General features: G+C 38.0%; 1 long non-coding RNA gene across 1 annotated transcript; it reads left to right on the top strand.

The window, feature by feature from the left end:
• The first annotated feature begins 430 nt into the window (after positions 1-430).
• Positions 431-24,009, top strand: LOC132012972 (uncharacterized). The gene is made up of 4 exons (XR_009402828.1): positions 431-500; positions 20,238-20,370; positions 21,064-21,216; positions 23,923-24,009. It is a non-coding gene; the product is annotated as an uncharacterized LOC132012972 (long non-coding RNA).
• The last annotated feature ends 2,658 nt before the right edge of the window (positions 24,010-26,667 follow it).

Genomic DNA, 26,667 nt, shown 5'->3' with positions numbered 1-26,667 from the left:
GGCGGAGGTTCGGAAAGCTCTTCCAGATGCACTTTGCATCTTCTTTCCCAAACATTCCTGTGCCTCAGTATTCCTCAGCCAGTATTTACCTGGCAGGGAAATGTGTCCCTCTCTTCTGTTTAACTGTATGAAGTGTTGCACAGCCATAAGGTGGTGTTCTCTGCCCTACATCTCTGCCTCTGACAGCTGGCTTTGGAGGGGCCTGGGAATTAGTTGCAGATGTTTATGTGACATGCAGTTCCTCACGGCTCAGTTTGAAAACCAACATGTCTCCTCGGCAGTCAGGGAGAGATGTTTCTTGCAATTCCTTTTTTTACTGCCTTTCTTCCTGTTCGGTCACATTCTCCAGAATCATGGTTAGGTTTATGTCAGTTAATAATTTTTTTTTTAACGCTTCCTTTTCTAATGTGAAACCTGACAGTACTCAGAACTCGAGCATGGCCTTAGATGTGGGGAATCTGTGAACTGTGCAGTTTCTGACCCTCACTGAGTAAATTTGGGTAAGTCATTTGACTGAAGTCTCCGTTTCTTCATCTATCACATGGGTTTATTATCACCTGACAAAAGGAGTTTTTTTTTTTTTTAAGTTTCAGAAAGATTCTTTGTGAGCAAGTGCTTTGAAAGGTTGGAAGTGTTGCGCAGTATATTCTTGCTTGGTATTACAATGATGTATTTTTGGACCTTTTGTTATCAAATTTCTGTTAGCAATTATGTGGAGGAATCTTTGTTATATTGTAATAATTAGCCATTTCAGCTAATTCATCCAAACATCTGGTCAAATCCATTGCAGTGTTGTTTGGACGGCATTGATGAATAGGCCCGTGTAGAGAAAGTCCAAAATAGCCTGGAAACTTAACTTTGCGATTTAATAAAGAAGCTTCCTGTTTATCTCGTTAATGGCACCTGTATGACTCACTGCTGGGCCAGATGTTGTACCTCATCATTTTATAACGTGTCATTTCTGCACACTGACTTTCTTTTCATAGTTTCTGAAGCAAAATCTATTTCATCCCATCACCAGGATACCGTTGGTGACAGTTGCAACACCTGAATAGGTAGCTTTAGCTTTCACATGGACACAGAGACGGAAATATTCTTCCAGAAGGGAGCCAGCAAGGGAATGAAACATATGGCGGGAGTGGAAGAAGTAAAGACCAGCTTCTCTAACAAAAACCCTGCACATTTTGACAAGGCTTTCTGATGTTCTATCAAACCATCTGAGGGCTGAGAGGCTGGTAAATTCTCTGTCTCTAATCTGAACACTAAGATTTGCCTGAGGAAAGAACTTTCCTGTGTTCTTATCCAGAAAGCTGTTGGAAGTCAGTGAGTTCTTTATTACAGGATATGATAAAGAAGTGATTTGTAATGCTAGCTGCTCATCAGATTGGCCTGCATTGATGGTCAGGAACTTCCGTCAACCCTGGTTTCTGCTGGCCACCCTTGAATATTTTAATTCAGTAGATCAAGGAGGGGGCTCAGGCATCTACATCTCAAAAGATGTTTCTGCCTTGCAAAAAGTGTTTCTGCCTTGCAAAAAGCTAGGGAGAAATGTAGTAGAGAATGCAGTTATCTGATGAGTGATCCATCCAGCTCAAATCCCCTGCCAAGGCTGAGTTTATGTGAGTGTATGAGGATAAATCTTCATTCATTTGCATAAGCCCAAATTGGAATTTTTATGGGGACGAACAGGTGAGGTGACTGAGTGAAGTAGTCCTGTGAAATCTAATAGGCAGTGGTGGGGAATGGCTGATTGGAGAGTGAAGCTCAACTGAAAAACACATCTGTGGACAGATGTGGATCTTGCGTCTGCCATTCTAACTGAGTATCCATCTTCTAGGGTTGAGGGAGTTGGGGAGATTTGTCTCATGCCGGGAGTTTTCTTCAGCTTCTCCAGTGTGGTGTACTCAGTACTACTGTCTCTTAGAGGTTTTAGCAATGTTTAAAACATTAAATGTAAGAGGCATATCTCACAGAGTGCCCTTTACAGAGATGGAGGAGAGGGATATGATCAAAATGGATCCATTTTCTTCTCTTATCTCATGGCCAATCTGTTCCACCTGGCGACATATGCAAGCAAATTTGAGTTAGATGTGGATAAGTAGAATACGGGAACTTGACCTCCAGTTTATTTTGATTTCTTCTTCTGGGTCCATTCCTAATCCTGTAGGATGGTGGTGAGAAAAATGCCCATTAAAATGAGAGAAAGATAAATGAATAGGAAGTACTTTGAGAAGATTTAAAAAACGATTTTGCAGTGAAGAGTATTTTAGGGGCATCTGCTGAAAATGTTGCCTAACTGTGGTATCCGTTTTTTCACTTTGGGGCAATGAAATTTTATGAGTCACTAAATACATATTTTGACATCTGGCTTCACTGCTTTTTTTCTTGAATGCTGTAAATTCTCATCATAAGAATTTCCTTCTTGTCAGTCTTTTGATACTATACTTTCAGTCATTTTCTGGGTGATTTACAGATGGTTGTACCTAATTGCCTTAGCTCTGGGTTTCCTATGAATTCTGGGTGAGGATCAGGCATGAGGGCAAGGAATAGAAATGTCAAAATTTATGTGAGGGCTGGCTAAGTTTTGGCCTTCTTTAGCTGTGTAATTTTTATCCTTGTGCCTATATAATATAATGTAAATTTTTATATCTAGCATTATTCAGTCATGAGTCTTACAGATTTGAAGATTCTCTTGCCTTAAAATTTCATTCTGACACCTAGTCATAATTATAGCTACCAATTTTGGAACTCCAATCCATGTGAGACTCTGAAATGTTTTAATTTTGAATTTGTCTGGTGATTTTGTTTTGTAGAGACATTAATTTTACATTGACATAAGATAATGAAGGATCTTTTTATGAATAAATTTTGTGAAAATTCTAAACTGGGTATTTATGATAAAAAAAGAGTTTTGATTTCTGTAGCTGAGGAAGTATGTCTAAGCTGTTTGGTGCATGGGGACCTGTGAAGAAGTAACGAGTAATCCTCTCCGTTAGACAACCTGTGGGGAGGTATGCAGGGCAGGGTGAGTTTGCAATTACATGTGTTGAGACATTTCAGATAATATGAAGTCCCAGCTCTCTAAGAATCACCTTGATGAGTGAAGCTGAGAATACGTCATGGAATCCCTGTGTATGTATGTATACTTTTAGGAGATGAGCTCGGGATCCCTTTGGAGAACCTTAACATCTGATATGTTAACATCGAGCCCTGGTCGGTCATATTAATTCCTTAACTGATATTGCCTGATCTTAGAGTGTGAAAGAATGTGTTTTGGGTGATGTACTGGTTGCTTTTGCAAACAATACCCCTGGGGAGTGCGTGAAGGCAGAGTTAATTGCTGAAGCAAATCCCAAGAACTCTTGAGGACTACCGTGCTCTTCAGGCTGTGGTGAGAGGCTGGGAATGAGGGGATCACCCTGCATTGCTTGTCCCAGTTAAGTTCGATTTCCAGTTGAGAACAACTAGGCATTTGTTTTAAAATCCGTGAAATGGCTTTCACCTTCTGTTTGGTTTGGTTTGCTTTCACTTTGGACTTTGGAATTGGTGTGGAAGGTGAATGCAGCCCTGGAGAGGATCCCAATGGCCCAGAAACTTCATTAGCTGCCCGAGGGCAGGCAGATCTTCAACCCGGTTGCCTCAGGGCAAATGACCAGTTTTGTTTTCTGGTCTTTCTTAAAGAGAACTGTTTTATTAGGTAGGCTGGCTTTGGCCAGGGTGGGTGAGTGAAACAGGGATCCAACTCTGAGGGGTAACGTTTGAGCTGCTTGAAGGAAGTTCCTTTTTTGGGGGGGTCTCGTAGTCTATCTCCCCACCACTCACTGATTTGCACCTTCACTAACATCACATACATGAAGTTCATCAAATATGATGAAAATATTAGAATACATATTTATTTTACTGACTCTTGCTCTTGATCAGAGCTTACCCAGACAGTCACATCAGGGTAAGCACATTATTGATTACTTATGAGGACACCCTAGGCATTGTAATTACTAGCTTTTCTTCAAATCAAATAGGCCTAGTCATAGAACTGAAGAGATTAATATGAGCACGGGCAGCAAAAGAAAAAAACCCGGGAAGACCAACTTCAAATCTGATTAAAATATCTAGTATACTGAAATTGAGGAGAAGATGTAAAATTAAGAAAGTTACAAGCAGGAAATGGCAAACACCAGCTGAGGCGATAGGGAATGCCATATGTTATATGTTCTTCATGCTTTTTTTTTCTCTTGCTTTTTTCAAAAAAGACTATATATAAAATACACACATTATATATATACATGCATACATTACCCTGGCACATGTATCATTAAGGATCTCCTTGGAAAGGCAAGTTGATATATTTATTTTTTGGAATAAAAAATCCAAAGTTATTTTCTGCAGCATCAGGTTTGCATTTCTACCCATGACTCTATTCATTGTTAAAGATTTAAAATTCTAGTCAGTTTTCTTTTGGTTTTCCTGTTGGATTTTATCTGTCCAAGTTCTGAGCTCTGCTGTCTCTGTGTGTTTCTGTTGATGAGAATCCAAGGAATAGTTTTGGAGCCTGTTCCCATCTATTCTTCCCACAATATTTGTTTAACACGGGATAAACAACTGATTACAAAGGATAAACAACGATAGAAGAGTCTTAATCTTATTATTAGGGCCATGAAAATCTGGGCAGCGTTTATTACATGGAGACAAGTGTGAATTTTATTTTACTTTACAATGTGGAATTAGTTTTGGATGTCAAAGTGAATTATCCCATTTACGTTCCCTCTTCAGATTTATTTTTAAAATTTGACATTTTCCTCCTGCAATTCACTTTTTAGGGCCCATCTACATATTTATATTCTTTCATTATACACTGCTATAAACAATAATCAGCAAAGCATCCAATAACAAGTCTAGAATTGCTAGTTGTTAAAAACATCAACAGCTTTTGCAAAAGGAGCAACTATTCATCCTAACAGTTCATCTACATTTCTCCAGGCCTTAGATGTCTTTGACCTATGTCAAAGACAATTACGAAATTGTGTTTTGAAGAACTGTAGTGTCAGGAGGACATTTGAATGAGAAAATAAATTATAGAGAGTAAAGTACTCAGTAGATTTTGGAAGCAGGGAGATGAGAAAGAAAGAAGACATTTTGGAACTTTCATGTAAGATGCAAAGTGAAATAGAAATGTTCCTTTCTGTCATTCTCTTTCTTTGCTTCTTCCCTTTCCACCGAATCATCATGTTTGTTTCTTCCCTCTCCATCAAATCATGTCCAAGGCCAGTGAAACTCATCATCCAGAATGTCAGTGTCTCTTATTCAGAGTGATTCTGATAAATGCACTTAAGAAAATAAATATTCCCATTTCAACTTAATCATTTGGTGGGAACAACAGGGCAATATTCCACATTATCAACCATATCACTTTTCTCCTGAAAAAGTGACAGTAGAATTTTTGTACTTATAAATACTGATAAATGGTGTTTCTGTTACCTGTTCTGTTGTTGTTGTTGTTGTTTTTTACAATGATATTTGCTTTTTGTCTGATGTTGAGGTACGAGTAGTCCAGAGAGAGAAAGATAGATGAAAAGATAGGCAAGAAGGAGGAAACATGAGAGAAGAATTTTATAATTTTGTTACTTTTCCAGAGAACTGGTATCTACTTCTTTTTTTAAATTTAAATAGTCACATTCATTTAATGGAAGGATGTTATTTTGCTGACACTAAATCACAACTTACAACATGAATCTGGAATGGACAATTATGACCCAGGTTCTTTTCGTATTGGGAAGATTACTTATCTTGGGGCCAGAGTAGTTTGGGGGCATTGCTGACTTAAATTTTTCACCACTTTTCTTCTGTTGGAATTGTCACTGGCACCAGGACAAGGATATTGTCTTTCCTCGACCCCTTCTTTCTTTAGCTCTCTCATTCCTTGCTGCAGAATCAACAAAGAGAAGATAATTTACTAATATGACAACACATGAAAGCTATGTTCTAAGAGCTGTCAAGGTTAGCAGGAAGAGGTCATTGAAACAGTCTAAAGAATCTGAGCTATCTTAAAATCTCAAAGTAATACAGGATCTGAAAGATCCAACCCTGTCCCTCTGGTGTGGGGCATAGATCCAGACAGAAGACATAGGATAGAAAAAGACCAGAAGCTATAGGGGAAAAGAGAGAAGACCAGAGGGCCAAGATCCCAGGTGTCTACCTGGGTGGGCTTTGTGTGGACGGTGAGTGACTCAATGAAAAAAAGCCCAGACATGTCATATGCCCAGATGTGTCATATGCCCAGATGTGTCATATGCCCAGACATGTCTCTGCATTCCTTTGATGGGTCCCAAAGGGTACATGCCTCCTTTCCCTTCTCTGAGGCTGGGGCAACTCAAGGCTTACACTTCCACAAACAGACTTCTATACTTCTATTCCACCGGCTCTCAACCCCAGTGCACATTCACTTGGCTCCCACCCCTACCCATTTAGTCTTGGATGATTAAAAGGGTGTGCCATGACACCCCCAAGATGGAAAACACAAACTTGGCATGGAACTCACATGGTGCTTGGTTACCTAATGACCCAGAATGTTTTCTTTTTAAAGATTTTATTTATTTATTTGTCAGAGAGAGACGTAGAACACAAGCAGGGGGGGAGGCAAGTAGAGGGGGAAACAGGTTCCCCGCTGAGCTGGCAGCTCAATGCGGACCTCAATTCCAGAACACTAGGATCATGACCCAAGCTGAAGGCAGCCATTTAACCAATTGGGCCACCCAGGCCTCCCTGACCCAGAATATGTTTATATTCATTGTGTCTTCTCTTTATTTTTTTACTGAAGTATAAAGAACAAACAATAAATAGTTATTTTTAGGTATACATCACAGTGATTTGATGGGATTATATATTATAAAATAATCCCCATTAGGGCACCTAGGTGGCTCAGCCAATTCAACCGTTGACTCCTGATTTCGGCTCAGGTTATGATCTGAGGGTTGTGAGATCGAGCCCCAGGTTGGGGGAGTCTGGAGTCTGCTTGAGATTCTCTCTCTATCTCCCATTGCTCCTCTCCCTACTCACACTCTTTCTCTCTCCCTCTCAAAAAGATAAACAATCCCCCCCCCCCAAAACCTGTAAGTCTAGTTATTATCTGTGGCCATACAAAGCTATTACAATACTACTAACTATATTCCCTATTATGCTGCATATGCCAATTCATGACTGACTTATTTATTTTATGACTGGAAGTTTGTACTTAATCCCCTTCACCTATTTTGCCTCCCCCCCCCCCAACCTCTCCCCTCTGTGGTAATTGATAGTTTGTTTCCTGTATCTATGAGCCTGCTTCTGTTTCATTTTGTTTGTTCATTTGTTTTGTTTCTTAGAGCCCACATAGAAGTGAAATCATACAGTATGGGTCTTTTTCTCTCTGACTCACTTCACTTAGCATAATACCCTCTAGTTCCAACCATGTTGTTACAAATGGCAAGATTTCATTTTTTAATGGCTGAGCAATATTCCATTGTATATATGGAAACTTCATCCATTCATCTGTCAATGGACATTTAGGGTGCTTCTATATCATGGCTGTTGTGAATAATGCTGCATTGAACATAGGAGTACATTTACTTTCTCAAATTAGTGGGTTTTTTTTTTTCTTTCTTTCTTTCTTTGGATAAGTACCCAGCAGTAGAACTGCTGGATTATGTGGTACTTGTATTTTTTATTTTTTTGTGGAACTACCATACCATTTTCCACAATGGCTATACCAATTTCCTTTACTACCAATAGTGCCTAAGGGTTCCAGTTTCTCCATGTCCTTGCCAAAACTTCTTATCAACAGTACTTATTATTTTTTTCCTTCTGTTGATAGTCAATCTGACAGCTGTGAGGTGATATCTTATTGTGCTTTTCCCTGAACTTGAGCATCTTTTCATGCGCTTATTGGTCAGCTGTGTTTCTTTTTTGAAAAGTGATCATTTAAAAAATCAGGATGTTTGCTTTTTTGATATTAACTGGTGTAAATTCTTCATGTATTTTGGCTATTCACCCCATATCGGATATATGATTTGCAAGTATCTTCTCCCAGTTGGTAGGTTGCTGTTTCTTTTTTCTTTCATTCATTCATTCATTTTTTTTTTTTAAGATTTTATTTATTTATTTGACAGACAGATCACAAGTAGGCAGAGAGGCAGGCAGAGAGAGAGAAGGGAGGAAGCAGGCTCCCTGCTGAGCAGAGAGCCTGATGCAGGGCTGACCTGAGCCAAAGGTAGAGGCTTTAACTCACTGAGCCACTGAGCCACCCAGGTATCCCAGTAGGTTGCTGTTTCCTTTAATTGGTGGTTTCTTTTGCTGTGCAAAAGCTTTTTAGTTTGATATAATCCCATTTGTTTATTTCAGCTTTTGCTGCCCTTGGCTATGGAGAGCAAGCCAAAGAAATATTTCTAAGACCAATGTCAAAGAGGTTACTGCCTATGTTTTCTTCAAGGAGTTTCATTCTTTTGCATGTAACTATCTAGTTTTCCTTACACCACATATTGAAAAGACTGACTTTCCCTATTGTATATTCTTGCCTCCTATGTCATAGATTAGTTGACCACAAAGTGGGCTCTCTGTTCTATTCCATTGACTTATGTGTCTGTTTTTGTGACAGTACCATACTGTTTTGACTACTTTAGCTTTGTAGTATAGTTTGAAATCAAGGAGAGTGACACCTCCAGCTTTTTTGTTCCTTTTTAAGATTGCTTTGGCTATTTGGGGTCTTTTGTGGCTCCCTATGTACTTTAGGACTATTTGTTCTAGCTCTATGGAAAAGTGTCATTGTATTTTCGTAGGGATTACATTAAATCTGTAGATTCTTTGGGTAGTATGGACATTTTAACAATATGAGGTCTTTTGATCCTTGAGCATGATATATTTTTCCATTTATTTATGTCATCTTCAATTTCTTTCAGCAATGTCTTATAATTTCCAGAGTACAAGTTGTTTCTTTTTTTTTTTTTTTTTTACCTCCTTGGTTAAATGTATTCCTTAGTATTATTTTTTGATGCAATTGTACATGGGATTGTTTTCTTAATTTCTCTGATAGCTTGTTATTAGTGTATAGAAAGGCAACTGACCTACAGTGTTTTTTTTGGTTTTGTTTGTTTTTTAAGTTTGCTCTCATTGGTTTCTCTCTGTTGTACACACTCCTGAACAGAGTTAATCCCTGTGAATGAGGTGTTACCTTATGATAAGATGCATGTATTCCTGGGCAAATCCGATCTCTTCCAAAATATTTCAGTTTATCCTGTCAGTCTCTGTGGTTTAACTATTCAGAACTGATTTTTCTGGTCTTCAGAAATGTCCTATTGAAATGTAAATATACTGGGGAAGATAAAGTCTTAAGCTTCCAACAGTGGAAAGCCCGGTGGGTGGGCGGGGGTGGACTGACTTGAGTGGGATGAAACTGGCTTAAATGGCATAAAGGCTAAGTGTGAGAATAAAAGGGACAACAGTGTTCCCAAAGGGTTGTTGATGAGGAGAGGTGAGAACTTGTTCTGAAAACAGGGAGAGTCGTAATTTGCCGTGTAAAGAACTAACTAGTTAGCAGTTCAAGATAGCTTCTGTTCTAGAATTGAACAGACAAGCTGCTTAAAATGACCTCTTTGGTGGGGGCAGGTTGAAAAATTTCATATTGTTCATCATCTTACTGAGAGTCATATATAAACAGGCTTCCTTTCTATTCGGAAGCAAAGATAACAGAGGGTTGTGACAGAAGCACACTGGAATTGTGACCATGTGTGAAACCCAAATATAGGCCGAAACAACATTTCTACCTGCCCTGCAGGAACTAAGACATTTGGTGAATTACTTTCTTAAAGGTAAAATAAATTATAGAAAATTCAGTAAATATAAAGAAAAAAAAATTCTGTGTGGTTTCATCTTCCAAATACAACTAAGATAATATTTTAGGATATTTATTTCTAGTCTTTTTTCTTTTAGATTAATAATGCTTCTTATCTTATGAAGGAAATAGCCCGTTGCAGGAAGTTTAGATAGTTGGGAAGGTGTAAAGAGAAATATCACCATAAACCCTGCTATCAGAAATGGCCATTATGAGCTTGTGGGTGAATTTCCTTTCTGTGTTAATAAACAAAAAAAAAATTTAAGGGTGTATAATGTGATATGGTATGCTATTGGCTGACCTCAAAATTTATTCTGCTCTTCTCCCTGGATACATGGCCATTCAACTAAAATCCACATTTCCCAGGTTCCCTTGAGGCTGGGTGTGGCTACGTGACAAACTTCTTACCAATAACACATGAATAGAAATCAGATGTGCAACTTCTACTAATTTTTTGTAAGGGTTGCAGGGGATCTGCTTCTCTGTTTCCTTACCATTCACCGGGCGTGACTATTAAGAGAGAGCAGGAGTTCCCGGCTGAGTAGGAAATGACATGTGCGCTCACCCCAGCTTGAGTCCTGCCCATACTCTTCATCTTAGAGAACCCATGTGCCTTTTGGGAACTTCTGAAGGGGTACTCAGTAGAAGAAAGACTGAGAGTTTGTAACTTTGAAGTTTAGAGCTAATGATCACTTGGATTTACTGGCCTTCCTTAGAAAGAAGTTGATGTAACCTAGGGGAAATTTGGATTTATAAATATTTTTATGAGTATTCTATACATTTATAAATACTCTGAACATTTTAAAAAATACCCCACATTGGTGTTGGCATAAATCTCTGTAATGTTACTCTTGGATATATGCTCTTTAACATTTATATAATAATTTATCATAAGGGTAAACATTTATTGGACATTTTAGTTGTTTTTAATTTTTATCATTAGAGATAATTTTATATATATATATATTTTTTTTTTAACTTTCACTTACTAATTTTGTACTTTGGATAAACTGCTAGAAGTAGAATTACCAGGTCAAAGGGCATGTACATTTTAAAAACTCTTGACATACTTTGGGGTTAATAAACTGTGACCACAACTGTGAGGTACTGGGAATGGATCTGTGAGTCTCTTCCTAAAAGATAAATTATACATATGGCAGCAAGGGAAGGGATCATGTCATGTTTGTACAAGGATCATGAAAAGTCCCTCATTATCAAGAAATTATGCTTGTTTACTCTCTAATGTTCCTATTAGAGAGTAGAGTGGCACTTGTCTTTCAGTGTTTTGAATAAATAAGTGAAGAAATTTGAGATTGATATCAACATGTCTCTTAGAAAGAATCTTTCCCCAATTTGAAACAATTGTCCACTTACCACCTTGGGGCTTGGCTGTAGTCTGGTATCAAATTATTTCCTGGTAGCCATTTTGAAGACCGAGAGTAGCAGTCCATAAGGGAGCTTAGACTCAAAGTACCCCATCTTCAGTAGAGGCTTGGAAGATGTGTGATATTATTTGAATGCTGTATGTATTAGGGAAAAAGAGGGGAATAGAAGCATTTGGCTTAAAGCTGTCTTACTGATAAGAAAGCCTAAGTAAAACTTAGGTCAGTGGGGGAACCCATCCTAGTTCTGGCAGCTTATACAACATTAGCAACTGTGTGGAGGTTTCAATTTAGTAGACAAAACCTAAAGCCTGGGGAAGGGCATAACTGCTTCCTTTACATAGATGTGCCAGTTGCTCCAACTCAAAATTCTCCCCCTATTTTAGATTATAGTTTGCAGAAAGACCTTCAATGCAGATTTCATGATGGGAAGTTTTTTCAACCACACTTCACAAAAAAAAACCTTTTTTACATTTTTATTTTTTTCTAACAAAAGTTCTGGTTAGTAAGACAGTATTATTCCAGTTGCTATAAATGCTATCCATAGCAAGCAAGGAGACAACTTTCTAGCAGGGTTGCAAGTCCTGTGAAATGTATACCAGACCTAGATAGTAGTGTGAAAGTCAAATTCTCCATATCTTCCACTCCAGCTTGGCTTATGCCATTCTGAATCCATAGGCTAGCCCATCTACTTGTACTTTGCTATAGAAAGCAAGGCAATGATCTTGGTTTCTTGCATTGGATGTAATTAAGATGTAGTTAGCCCTATGTTTTTGAATGGCGAATATAATCATCATTACCTGTTCCTTCCTTCATCCAGTTGTGCCACCCACCAGCATTGTAGTGACAATATACCCAGATATCCCCACTGCCTATATATAGTTTAGCTAAGAGCTGATCTCAATAAACGGTCTTGCTTGCTAGCAATTGGAGGAGTAATTATATCACATGCTTGGACAGGCCAGTAAATAACTGGCCAGGTTCAGTTTTGAGTGACAGCCCTGCTGTTCTACAGAAACTATAAAAATAAAGAAAACTAATTAGAGTCCATGGTCAGGGTCTACAGTCTGTATGACCTCACTATCGGGCACTAGCCCCTCATTTTCCATTTCCCGCTGCATTCCTGAGGTCAGACATCATGCAAAATGATATTGAAGTTTTTCTTGGAGTAGGGATATGGAAGGAACCAAGAAAATTGTTAAGCAAAGGAGTAATAATGGGAGGTAGCGTTAGGAGCAGGGAACAACTCACCAAAAAATATATATTATAAGGTTATAACAGTTTAAGAACTTTGAAACTAGACAGACTGATGGAATAGAAATGGGAGTGCAAAAGTGAACCCAGATGTATTGAGAATTTAGTATGTTGGCATTTCAAGTTAGAGGAGCAAATACCTATTTTCAGCAAAAATGTTGGGGCTCTGACTAGCCATCTGAAAAATATGAAGTTGTATCCCTTACTCCATAGCTGAAATAAACTACAGACAAATAAAATATTCAATGTAAAAAATAAAATTGTAAGAACACTGACAAAAACATGGGCATTTAAAAGAATCTTGGAACCGAGAGGGCTTTTCTCAGTATGACACAAAATCTAGAAATCGTAAAGGAAAACATTTATACACTTGACTAGTAAAAATTTAAGACTTTTGGATAGAAAAAAATGCATACTATTAATAAACTTAAGAGGTAAATATTGGAAAAACATAACCAGCAAATGTGGCAAATAAAGAACTGATCCTTCAATATACAAAGAACACTTACAAATCAATAAGAAAAATATGAATAACCCAATAGAAAAGTAGGCGATAGATACGAGTCGCTGAAAGTCACCTGGGATGGTTGAAATGGGATTAGAATAGGGTGGAAGAGTCTTTGAAACAGATTGGTGGGACCTAGGGTGGGGCTGCTGGACTTGTGGGAATCATATGGAGAATAGCAGAGTCACCATCTTCCGACAGCTGAATACTGCCAGTCGCAAGCAGCAGGGACTCCCATGGGAGCTCAGCCAGTGCAGACCATCTGTCACCATCCAGAGAACACCACCAATAGCCTGTGCTGAGAGACTGTTCGGCTGTTTCTATATTATCGCTCTGGTGAGTGTCTTGCACAGAAAGTTGCCTGCACATGGCTTCTGCATTATTCAACAGATGTGACCCCCAGCTGTAACTTGATACTTTGTACAGCTCCATCTTCTTGTCCCATGTGGTTTCCTCCCTCCTAGAATTGTAGTGTAAGGTCTTTGGGATTCAGGGAACACTGGAAGTAAGGAAGGAAAAGCCCAGCATGTGTATTTAGGCAGGCCAGGCCAATGATACAGCACAGCCTTTTTACATATATGTTTGTTTATACAAATATACTCTTTCTGGAATTACACACATAAAAAAAACTGAAGGGAGGGGTGTTCTATAAGATGGAATTTATAATGATCAAGGTACATTATCTTATAATAAAAATTATTGAATTAACAAGGAATGCCCCTTTCAATTCCATTTTAATCAATTTTAGGAATCGTTGGAGTGCCTGGGTGGCTCACTTGGTTAAGTGTCTGCCTTTTAGTTCAGGTCATGATCTCAGGGTCTTGGGATCAAGCCCTGCATGGGGCTCCCTGCTTAGGGGGGAGTCTGTCTCTCCCACTCCCTCTATCCATCTCCCCTATCCCCCTGCCCCCTGGCTCGTGCTCTTTCTCTTAAATAAATAAATAAACAGAATCTTAAAAAACAATAAAGTTTAGGAACTGTCATAGAAATGAATATTACCTTTCATTAGATAGATTTAATTATTCCTATGTCCTGAAGGTTTGAAGATACTTCAGGGTCACAAGGTTGAAGTCATGACACATATTCGTAAGAATTAAGTCACCAAATGCTCTTTACAAAGTTGAAGCCACTTTGCATTCTTCAAGGTCAGCTACATGATAAACAGAAGGATTTGGTTTGAGCGCCTCGCCCTGTAGGTCTTTCTCCTTCTAGTTGAAGGATTCTGAGACCTAACCTCTTTTCAGTCTCAGCTTTCTCATCTGTTATGGGAGAATTATAATATTAATCCTTATTTCTCTGAGTTGCTATGAGGGCTAAAAGAGATGATACACGAAAGCATTCTATAAGCTGCAAAGTGTATTTAACTACCAATCATTAATAATGACAATGCCTTAGGAATCATACAAATGGAAGTTTTTATTATTATTCAGAGTGTAAGTACAGGAAGTTGTACTCTGGCTTATTATATCATCTATTGTATGAATTATTTGATGGGGACAAAAAAGGTCTTTCTACAGATGAATGCCTGGTGTGAGCCAAGTCAGAGCTCTCTATAGAGATCCCATTGGATCCAGGTTGAGGTTATGGAATCAAGGATTTGAGGACCAAGGTAAGAAACTATCAAAGTGAAAGCAGATAAGGCTAAGTAGTAGGAGAGGAGGGTGGGACTGTTCTCTTCTCTTTCATCACCAAGAAGTTTCCACTGCTAGTCCCAAGGACGTATGACAAAAGCTGCTTCTAAAGGGATTGACTCACACAAGTAGGAGCCAGTGTCTGAAGCATTTGCGTCTTTAAGAGCCTGGTGGTATCAAACCAGCCACTCGTCCTAGATGGGCAGCTTGGCTGAGCTGAGAGTTTGTGCGGATTACCAGTCCAGTAGGTAAAAGGTACCTAAGGAGTATTCACTGGATCCTAAATGAGGCATTGTATTTTTAGTGATGACTTGAATGTGCAAACATCCAAGGATGAGCTAGTAGAACAATTTGAGGACTTCTGCATCTTTTTTAATTTGAAAAATTGAAATAAAAATGTTAATAAATAAATATTGAAATAAAATATTAATTTTGTTGGTGCTCAAAAAAAAAATCCCGGGTTTGTGTAGCATTTGTCAATTTCCATTGTATACTCTCACCACAGGCAATTTCAAGCTAGCAATGTGACATTACTAAACATGGGGTTGGGAAGAGATGCACACAATCAGCTATTGTGCTGTGAACTGTTGCAACTAACTTGAGCAATCTCTGGAGAGATCTTGAAATCATCATGTTGAGCAAAGGAAGTGAGAATATACACTGTATTATCTCATCTAGATGAAATTCAAGATATCATATTACATATAGCAGGTGTGTTCCTTTTGATTGCTGAGTAGTATTTCTTTGTATGAACATACCACCATATGTTCATCCATTCACACCTGTTGATGAACATTTGTCTTGTTTTCAGTTTCTAGCTATTTTAAATAAAGTTACTATGAACATTCTTGCACAAAAACTGCTATGAAATTCTTGTTACAACTTCTTTTATGGACATATATTTTTCATTTATCTTGGGTAAATACTTAGAAGTGGAATTCTTGGGCCATAGGTACATATGCATTTCATGTAACAAAAAACTTGACATCATGGAGGCATAAAGTATCCAAACTGATAAAAACAAATGTGAAACCAAGGATGTCCAATGTCTTCTCTTTAACCTAGTTTCAATGCTACTGGTATACACCCTACCTGAGTTTAGAAGAGAGAAAGTCATGATAGTTTGTTCATTCAATTATTAGTTCACTAAAAAATATTATTGAACATCTACTATGTGCCAGGCACTGCGGTGTGCACAGGGAATACAATGGTAAATAGCTCATGGTCCCTGACCTTAAAGAACTTACAGTCCATTGAGTATCAAGTCTCTTTCGACTTCTGGGTTTCTACCACATTTTTCATCTGTATAAGGAACAATTATAAAGTTATAATTGGTTAATGGGACAGAGGGTTTCATGAAGAGTGACCCTTGACCACAAAATTCAGCCAGGTTTGGGAACTGTCAAGAATGTTGACTTGGACTTGCCTAAGGTAACTTTTACATTGTATTATTATACAACCAGCAAACAGAAGTGTGCCTGAAGTTTGGTGGTCTCAGCAGTCTTGGCAGAGAGAAGACCCCAGTCAAAGTAGCCTACAGCTTAGGTTCTTTGCCCCAATTTATGATGGCATTGAAGGATGACCTCAAGAAACGAGTTATGGCTCCACTCTTCCCCATATAAAGCCAAGTCTCGCTGTGCCATAGTTACCTACTTCTGTGGTTTATTTCTAATTTTGTCACTGAGCCTACTGAAAGTTTCCTTGCAGGAGACCCCATATGGCATTGTTGAGTTTGCCAACACAAAGAAAGTATTTGTTCCTTATAATACTCGATCTCTTATTGGAGAGAGTATGATGGGTGTTATATCCTCCTGCTGGGCAGAGGCAAATAAGTGGTGAGAAAATATCCTCCAAATATTTGTGATGCTGCTGCAAAATTATCATCTCCATTTTGAAGATGAGGACAGTGAGGCTGAGACTTATCTGTGCTATGCAACTTGAACTTGGATCTATGTGGTTACAAGGTTGGACACCTTCCTGACTCCTTTTGGGTAACATATTGAGAGCTAAGGAGATAGGGAGTTTTGTGTCTTCTAGGAAGCCCAATGGCTAAAAGTTAACTGTTTGTCCCTTTGGAATTCTAGTAATACTAGGCTAAAATGACCAGAAGTGGAGTTAGCCTTCAGAAGTTTTTGCCCCATTAAAGGTCATTTATTAAAGGCTTGTCTATGTTTTTCTTATTTTAGTTCTGCCCGCAAAATGGACAAAGCCTACTTGCCTATTTGCCTACTTAACAAAGTTGCTGAGGGCTGTCCCTTGTTACCAACTGTCAGTACAAATCCTAACTGGTGGGGATACCAAGGTGTAAATGGTTCTTTGTTACAAATTAGTCATAAATGGTTATGCATGGTTATCACGTTGCCTGGGTTTTCATCTGGAGGAAGCTCTGTGTGGGCCTCTGCGTTTGAAGAGAGACTTGGGTAGCTTTTACTTGGATAGTGCATGGAGGAAGGTGCCTTGGTAGGAAAACTCTGCTCTGAGGCATAGCTCTCTGTGCCAGAATTTCCTGCTAATGTATTGTTGGGAAAAAAAGCTGTGTGGTTTCTTTTTTTCCTCCCTTAAACAAAGCTTTATCTGTAATCACAAACCAGTTGGAGGAAAAGAAAAAAACCGTGTAGAATTGCATTCAAACACCAGCAGTTATTTTGAAGCCAAATGATTGACTGAACTTAGCATTTTTCCGCAGCAACAAGTTCTAGTGTGAAAATAAAACCTCAGAGAAGAGCAGCAAGTTCAAGCAGCACAAAGCAAAGCAGAGAAGCGTACTTTTATTTGGTGAGTTTTAACTGCTCAGCTCAGGCGGTTCTGGGACAGACCTTTTGAGTCTGTATCTTATTTTACATTTACCAAAACACAGATGTGAGGCATTTTGGAGTTAAAATATGAATTATGTTAATCTCCCCTGCTTAGCCACTGCTGGAAGGTGGCTTTTTCTTGCTCTTTAATCTTTTCCGGATAGAGTCCAAGAAAATACAAGGGGACGGATTCACCACGTTTATTCCCATTGCACAGAAAGCACCTTGCTTGTTTACTTAGTAGGTCTGCAGCAATTCCATGTTTTCTTATCTCATTTCTTCCTTGGTAATTAGCATACTTTTTTTTTTTTTTTTTCCTTAGAGGAGCATATGGCATCCTTACTTGTAAACAAACCCAGCGAACCTCCACGAACCGCTTTCCGTGTTGTGGAGGTCTGAACGGAGCTGTAATTTTGTTGACTCGTAATCATGGAAGCACAATGCAGTCCCAGAGATCACAGAATTGAACACGTAGGCATAATAGCGAAGTCACAAGGAACTGGAATAACTGGGTTTTGTGTTGCCAGATGATTCAGAGTACGCACAATGTGTAAGATGAAAAAATGAAATGAGGAGACCTGATGGCAGCAGTCTCAGCCTTCCGACAAAGCCGGGAAACATGAAAACGCTACAATTAAGAGCTGCTGTGTTTGAACTACAAATCTGGGTTCAGTGACTCTCCAAGGAAGCTGAAGTTGTTTTTTAAGCGAAACAGATTTTAGCTAGTGAGATTCCTATTGTCTGAGTTAAGAGACAAGACTACACATGATTTTTAACTACCTGCTTTGTCATAACTCAGTAGGAAAGGGGTGGCTATATATGATTACTTTTTCTAGTCTTGTGTCTGAAATTTGGCTTGATCACAATTGCAAGACACAAACGACATTTACCTACTTCATAAATGTGTAGGTGAAAATGCTGTCATTTTAAGTTAAAACAACAACTACAATACTGAAAAATTCTGGTCTTTAGTAGGAAAGGCCAATTGTTCAGAAATCGTGGTGAATATATATAATATTTTCATAACTATAAATATATAATATTTATAAATTGGCCATAAGAAAAATCCCAACAGGATAATTCAAATATATAATTTTTGGGGGGGGTTCCTGTGACACTCAAGGAGAAAGCATAGCGCTAGGCCAAGTGAAGAGGTTGAGCAGATGCTTATCTTTTTGCCAACGGAATCATTCTAGCACTTTGAAGCTGCGTTCTTATGGTACCCTAGATAAGATATATAAGACAGAGAGAAAATGTGAATTGTCCTTGTCAAAGAATAGAGGGAGGACAGGATGTGATGTTCAGGAGGGTCCAGAGATCCTCCCTTACCCTCCTCTCTTGGCCAACCAGCCCTTGAAGCTGCCATGTGCTAGGCTTTTCAAAACCCTTCACAGAAATAACAGAGCCCAGAGGATTCACATTAATTTACAGCCATACATCTTAACTGATTTAGCATCTTAGGGGGAGAGGTAATTCTAGGCCCTTTCAGGACTTCTGCGCTAAGTGGTTTTGGAGTAGGCTGAGAAAAACAAACAAACAAACAAAAAACAAGAGACGTTATGAGGTGTGTTAGAATTCCTGGGGGTAACATCAGACCCCCCAAGTAGGGAAGTGAGGATTCAGGTTGGGATATGACAAACACCGCAGCTGGTATCCCACAAAGAAAAGTCCAAAATAGTTGGGTCTCCGGTGTGGGCAGGCTGTGGGAAATTTATTTCATTGATTGTACCCATAATTTCTGGCTCTCTATTACTCAAATAAGCACAGTAAGCCCAAATGTATATAATAATTCCCTGAGACAAATCTTGTATTGGAGGTCTTAGCCTTGGGTACATACTGGATTCAGCTGGGGAGCCCAACAAAAATACCGATATTTCCGTCATACTTTCAAAAATGCTGATTTAATTGGTTAGGGGTTTTGGAAATACTTTTCTAGGCCCGAGATGGAGCAGCTTTTGCCCAGGGTGCTTTGTGAGGAAAATAAAAGATAGATAACTTTCAAGTCCCTGTAAATGAGTTGCTTGGCCAGAAACAGAATATCCAGTCAGCTAATTCCCCAATGCCAAGCCAATCCTGGACCTTCTCATTCCAAACGAGGTTGACTGCCCCCAGCCAATCTGAGAGTTTTACATTTTCCTCTTCCTGTTTATTATTCTTTATCCTAAAAAATACTTCCTGCCTTCTGCTCTTTTACCTCTCTAAAAGGGGATGGTCAGCCTCATGAAGTATTAGATAAAGTTTGTATTAATTAAATATATGCATGAATATATGTATAATGTGTGTATTTTATATTTAAGTGAGAACCACTGCCTATAACCTTCATTGAGTCTGTTTAGGTAAAAATATTGAAATTCATCTTCTCTGAGAAGGTAAAAAAAAAAATCACATTTAATTTTGCACTAGTATTTCAGGGTTCGATGGCTATCAAGGTTTAAGATTGAGCAATGCACATCTGAGACATATTTAACAACTGGGGTCAGGTTCCCTTTAAGATCCATTCTGGGCAGCCTCAGCATGATGAACTTTGCTGCCCTTTACCCCAAACTCTTGCTGTAATCCTATGTTCGCTCTTAGCCATTATAAGACACTTGGTGATTGCATATCTGTTTGCTTATTATGAATAAGTTGTGGGCAAATCAGAGGTTTTTTGAGGCCGAAGATAGCCATAGTACCCTATTATCTATAATTTGGTACTTCTGAATCATTTGGGGTTTTTTTTTGGGGGGGGGGTTGTTAATACTTTGCTTCTCCTTTTCTAGATAAATAATATCTTGCTAAAAATCTGTCAACCAAGCATATTTTGTTCAACAGATACAATGCCTCTTAGGATTTAGATATGGATGAACTAAAAGCTTGGAAAATCTGGAAAGAAGAGAAATGGCCGGAAAACACTTCTGGTTGCCCCTAGGTAATGGTGACACAAAGGGGAAGAAGTAAAGTTAAGGTACTTTTGGTTGTACTATCAAATCCTCTTTAATGTTTATAGACATTGTTGTGTGATAATTTTTAAGGGATTTTGTTATGGTTTTATATCATTTTCCCTCATTCCAGGCTAGTTTAAATGGCCTTAGGACTCTTACTGCCAGTAGAGGCCCAGCCTCCTCAAGGCTGTGATTATGAATTCCCTCCTAGGATTATTTACATTAGTGGCAGATGTAAGGAGTAAAGCTAATATTAGGTGGAATAAATGAGGTTGGGGTGGAGATTTTGGGGTCTATCCATATCCCCAAGGTGGCTGACCAGACCATTACTTCTAAGTTTGGCCCTGTCTAAGCTTCAGAATCTGTTTGCAGAGGAAGGGTACTAGTTTGTCAAAGAAAGAAAAATTTACTTAAAGAAGACTATCATGTCATGTTCTTAGAACAGATTCTATAACAATATTTACTGACACCATTAGACTGTTTGCAAAAGTCTTGTTTTACCTATAAAAAATATGTTGTTATTATTCTCCTTAGTGAAAGGAACTATGGAGAAGACTAAAACTTTAGTCTTTAGTACAGTCTTGTCATTAGGACAGAGAAAACCAAGGCTGGAGGAAGTTAGATTGCCAGACTTGACACTGAGTTTAGTTGGTAAAAGAGCTTAGACCAGAGCCTGTCTCTTCAGCCCCAAATTTATGGCTCTTTCTTCTTCCCAGGTGGTTGTACCTTCAGAATGAAATGAAGAACCTCATTTGTCAACCTCAGAGTACAAGAAAGTGGATTAGGAAGTATGAAAACATTAAAGAAGTCGTGTTCTAATGGTATTTATTAGAGAAGTAAACCACAAGTCATTTACTCTGAACTAGATGGTATGTAAATTAGTGGTGAGAGTATAGATTTGTATAGACTTCATGATAATAAGCATTTGGCAATACGCACCAAAACTTTTAAAAGGGTCACCTCCTTTGACCCAGTAATTCAACTTTTGAGGATTTTGTAATCAAAGTCACAAAGACTTATAGTCATGGATATTCACCCAACATTTATTTATATTATAGAAAAAAAAAAGGAAATTACCTGTCCACAGAAACAGGATTGCTTGGTAAAATACAATTTTTCATTATATAATATGATGCAATAAAAGTCAGCCATTAAAAAAATCATGCTCTTGAAGTATTCTTAAAGATATGGCAAGATGATCATGATAAATGGTAAATAAAAATCAGGCTTCCAAAATATTTTGCAGTATATAATCCTGATTTTTAAGAAAACAAGACATCTATATCTTACACAGACACAAAAAAGATGATAAAGAGCAAAATGTTAACCATTGTTATCTCTGGGTGATATCATTATGATTCAGTTTTACTTTTTTTTTTATACATTTCCGTATTTTCCAAATTTCTACCAGGAACCTATATAACATGCATTATGCAAGATTATACAAAACAAATATATTACTGAAAATAGAATTTGGATGAATCTTAAAAAGGATTTATATCCATGTTTTTTAGACAGAAGACCATTTGTTTCTGGGGAATAAGACCTAGACTTCCTGCCCTCCAGAGACACTTGGGAAGAGGGACAAGACAGGCCTGCCAGGAATACTCTAAGCCCAAAATAAGTGAGGCTGTCTGGGCCCAGTGTGGAAGAGTGAACATTTTAAAAGTGCGTAGGGGTAGGAACATCTGAACCTAAGACAGAAAGCAAAGTTGAAAAAGCATTAAGTTTAGATGCTAAGCATTATTTCTAAGCTACTAGCCCTGGTGTCTAAGGCTACACATTTCTGAAGTTTACAGAGAGCCTTTAAATGTCAGCATCATTTTTAGCCCAGAGCTCTTTTCTTACACAACATCTAAAAATATCTATTAGTTTAAATTGTCAGCATGCAAAACATTTGCTATGACTTTTCTCATCATATCACTCAAATCATGTCAGAGCTAGAAATAAAAGAAAATGCCTGGATAATCTGGCAATTACTAGCAGTATTTGATGAGATTTTTTCATTGGGGATATTTAATAGCAATTCAATAATGTTGTTTACAGTCAAAGGACGTCTAACCAAATAGGACTATCTACTGTACATTTCTACTTAGATATCCCATAAGCAGTTCAAACTCATAATGACTGAAAATAAACTCATAATCTCTCCCCACACTTGTTTTACCCCCTTGGGTTCCCTATTTCTGTCAATAGTACCAGCATTCATTTAGTTGCCTAGACCATAAACTCAAATCACCCTCTAATTTCCAGATTTCTGGGCTGGATAACTGCAAAAACATCTAAATGATCTCTAAATCTAGGCTTGACCCTTCCCAATCCATTCTCTACTCTGCAGACGGACTAATTGCTCTAAAAAGGAAACTGGATTATATTATTTCTTGATTATAACTCTTTACTGGATTCCTAATTTCTTCAGGATCAAATGTAAGCTTCTTAGCATGGCCTTCAAGGCCCTACATGATCTCTATTCTGTTTACATCTTTAGCCTTTACACTTCTTGGCTCCCCAGATATGCCAACCTCTTGATTGCCACGGACTGCCTCCTTCTCAAATTTCAGGACCTAGCTTGGATGTTGCCTTCTTTGGTACTCAAGGCTGGTTAAGTGTCCCACCCAAGTAGCTTCCTGGGCTCCATGATGTAGTTGTCTCTTCACTTCTGTGTCTTCTCTGTTAAAACTGCAAGTTCTTAGAGGAGAGAGGGAAGGTCCTGTCCACTGTTATAACTTCAGCATCTATCACAGTGTCTTTAGTAACTATCTTTAATTAAAAAGGAATCCTTCCTCTTCTCATGCCATTTTCAGCAATGAAGGATTGCCTAACCAGCATTCATGCTACACACCCCACCCTCATCCCCCCGGACCCCCGCCAATCTTCCTTTTCCACAGAAGAACCTAGATTGTGTTTACATATCTGTCTTCCAAGGATGTCAGGGGGAAGCTTACCCCGGCCATACTGTCTATGATAACTATGTTAATCTCCTTCCTCTTGCATTGGGTTCATACTGGCCACATGATTCCATTCTGGCCAACGAGGTTTGAGTGGTCTGACAAGGTCTGACAAGGGCTTCTGTGAAAGGTGTCTAATAAAGAGGCATAGGAAGAGGTGGCCCATGTTACTCCTCTTGACGTTTTTATGACTAAAGCCACTGCAGCCCTCTGGTTCCCATGAACAGCCATGAACCAGCCTGGAAACTGAGGTGGTGACAATGGCTGAGTGGGAAAGTGGAATGGGCACGAACACTTTTGACATAACTGAGCCACTGATCAGACCACTTCGAGCCCGCCCAAGGTCCACACTTCCATGGGGTCATAAATCTCCTCATTGTTCAATTAATTTTGAGTTAGTGATCTCTTTTATTTACAGACAAATATATATAAAAGTGATTCAAAGACAAATTGTAAGTAGGCCTTGTTCTACTGAGAATTATTATCCTGGTATAAAAAAATGGGCTTTTTTCTCCTGAGAAGTGTAAAACTGGACTTACTATAATTGTGTAACAGATTTGGAACAGCAAATTAATATCTCCTTACATTGACATATTTATTATTTATATGTCTTTATTGGGTTGTTAGGTGGTTCATGCAGTGACCAAAGGAAAATATGACACTTGATTTTCTGGAATCGGAAACAACAGAGAAATCAGACTTTGCATTTTAAGTGGCTGAAGTCAATATCAACAGAGTTGAATAACCCATAATTTACCTATTGAAATAAAATAAACCAGATTTTAAAATATTTTATGTATCCAATTCTTTTACTGAGATAGAGGTAGATATAAAGTCTCTTAGATGCCAACAATTACAGGAAAATTAGGAAGTATAAACAAATGTAAAAAAGAAAATAAAAAGTCACATATAAATCTAGTATACACAGATAACTAATTTTAATACTTTGATTTATTTCCTTTAAATCTTTTAAAAAATGAATATACATAATATAAATGAATCTAATCTTATTTATACACACATATAAAACATGTATAAATGTATGTACATAACCTTGAATCATGTGTTTCTCACTTTATATTTTTTCATGAACATTTCTCCATGCAGTTATTTATTTGTCAAACCTGGGATCAAAGCTTGGATTATGTCCTTAGGGTAAAATTTAACTTATACTGGTCTGTCTTTGGGCCATCTCTTCTGTTTCTCTGATTTCTCCTTTTTTTAAAAAAGATTTTGTTGGGCGCTTGGGTGGCTCAGTGGGTTAAGCCGCTGCCTTCGGCTCAGGTCATGATCTCAGGGTCCTGGGATCGAGTCCTGCATCGGGCTCGCTGCTCAGCAGGGAGCCTGCTTCCTCCTCTCTCTCTCTGCCTACTTGTAATCTCTCTCTATCAAATAAATAAATAAAATCTTTAAAAAAAAAGATTTTGTTTATTTGCTTGAGAGGGAGAGAGAGAGCAGGAGAGAGTACAAACAGGGAGAGAGGCAGGGGGAGAGGGAGAAGCAGGCTCCACACTGAGCAGGGAGTTTAATGTGGGGTTTGGTCTCAGGACCCTAGGGTCATGACCCAAGCTGAAGGCAGATGATCAACTGACTGAGCCACCCAGGTGCCCCTTCTCTACCTATTCTTACATTAGTCCATATCACATTTAAAAAATTGTTATGGTTTATAATATATGTCCGTTTCTAGTAGAGTGAATTACCTAAGACAAATCTTCCTTTAAATATATCTCTTATCCTCGTGTTTTTCTTCTAGATCATTTCTTTAAAAACTGGCCAAACCTGGGTGGCTCAGTGGGCTAAGCGTCTGTCTTTGGCTCAGGTCATGATCCCAAATCCTGAAATTGAGCTCTGAGTCAGCTCCCGGCTCAAATGGGAGGGAGCCTGCTTCTCCCTCTCTTGCTCCTCCAGCCTGCGCTCTGTATCTCTGTCAAATGAATGTATAAAATATTTATAAATAAACAATTAAATAAAAATTGGCTTAATTTCCAAAAATCTAATTAAATTTCGATGACATTGTTTTATGCTTATGTATTGACTAATAATTAGCATCTGTACAATATTAAATCTCCTTAAATATTCTTATGTCATTTCCTCTCCATTTATTGAGGCTTCTTTTATATCTGTCAGAAATATTTGAGGGTTTTTTTCCTGCTTATTACTTTTTAAAGCATTTTCCTCTGCTTTTCTTTAAAAACATTTTTTTTTTTTGTTGCTATTGAGCTGTGTGGAAAAAGTTCTTAAAAATATGTTACTGAAAGCTTAGTTTTTTTATTGCCAGGCTACTTCTCTTGGGATGTTCGCTTCAGCATTTTCTGTTAACAAAATATAATTTCCACTAGGTATGAGGCAGGGATAGTAGCATGCGCTGATCCTCAATTCTGTCACTAATGTAACAATTTATACAAAATGAATCTCTTCTTATCCCATTTTGTGAATCTGATACATATTTAGTATGCCTTGAACATATGCCATTTAAAAATTTTGATCATGGCTTTTAAAAAATTAAAGCTATACTCTAAAAGAGGTAAGGTATGAAACAAAATTTTTTTCTTCTTTATATATAAAGCAATACAAGACAAATTGTATTTGATTTTAGAGACTTGATGGCTCACATAATTATGTAGAACTAATTAATTCAAAATCTGTTTATCAACAGTAGTCTGTAGCTACAGCATTTTCTCCCAGAGGCATTAACAAAGGCTTATCACCTGCTTTCTTGTTGCAGTTTGTCTCAAAGGCAAATCAATACGAAAAATATAAAAATGTTATTCCCAGAACTAACACTTCCAACAATTTACAAGAACTTTTAGTATCTGATACCAATTAGTTTTCTTAGCTTAAATTAAAACAGTTTTATTTAGCCATGAAATGTGTGAAAATAATAAGGATTTTAAAGGCATAATAAAGTTTTCCCCAGGAATTTTTGAAAAATTTAGTAAATACGCACATATACACACACTACGTATATTTATTTATTTATTTTACTTATATTATGTAAAATTTTTAAATATTATGTTTTTTAGGATACATAACGGTAACAGATGGTTGAGGACAAAAGGATGTAAAAGAAAGTTATTTTATGCTTTATAGATTAAAAAATATAAGTTCTTCGCACATGGCTACATACAGTTCATGCATATGGAAATAAAAGTAACTATCATGAACATCATGGGCAATATTTTCCTTTGTATAAGATCAGCACAACAGCAGAAAGGAGTTGTCAATAAGGCTATGTGTCTGATTTTTGATAGAGTTTTTTTTTTTTTAATTGAACAGTAATTGGGGTGCCTGGGTGGGGCCCCAGTCAGTTGAGATTCCAATTCTTGGTTTCTGCTCAAGTCATGCAGATGTCAGGGTCCTGGGATCAAGCCC

This window comes from Mustela nigripes, chromosome 3 (genome assembly GCF_022355385.1).
Source record: "Mustela nigripes isolate SB6536 chromosome 3, MUSNIG.SB6536, whole genome shotgun sequence".
Taxonomy (NCBI): Eukaryota; Metazoa; Chordata; class Mammalia; order Carnivora; family Mustelidae; genus Mustela; species Mustela nigripes.
The sequence above is the reverse complement of the archived record's forward strand: the minus strand, read 5'-3'. Positions and strand labels throughout refer to the sequence as shown.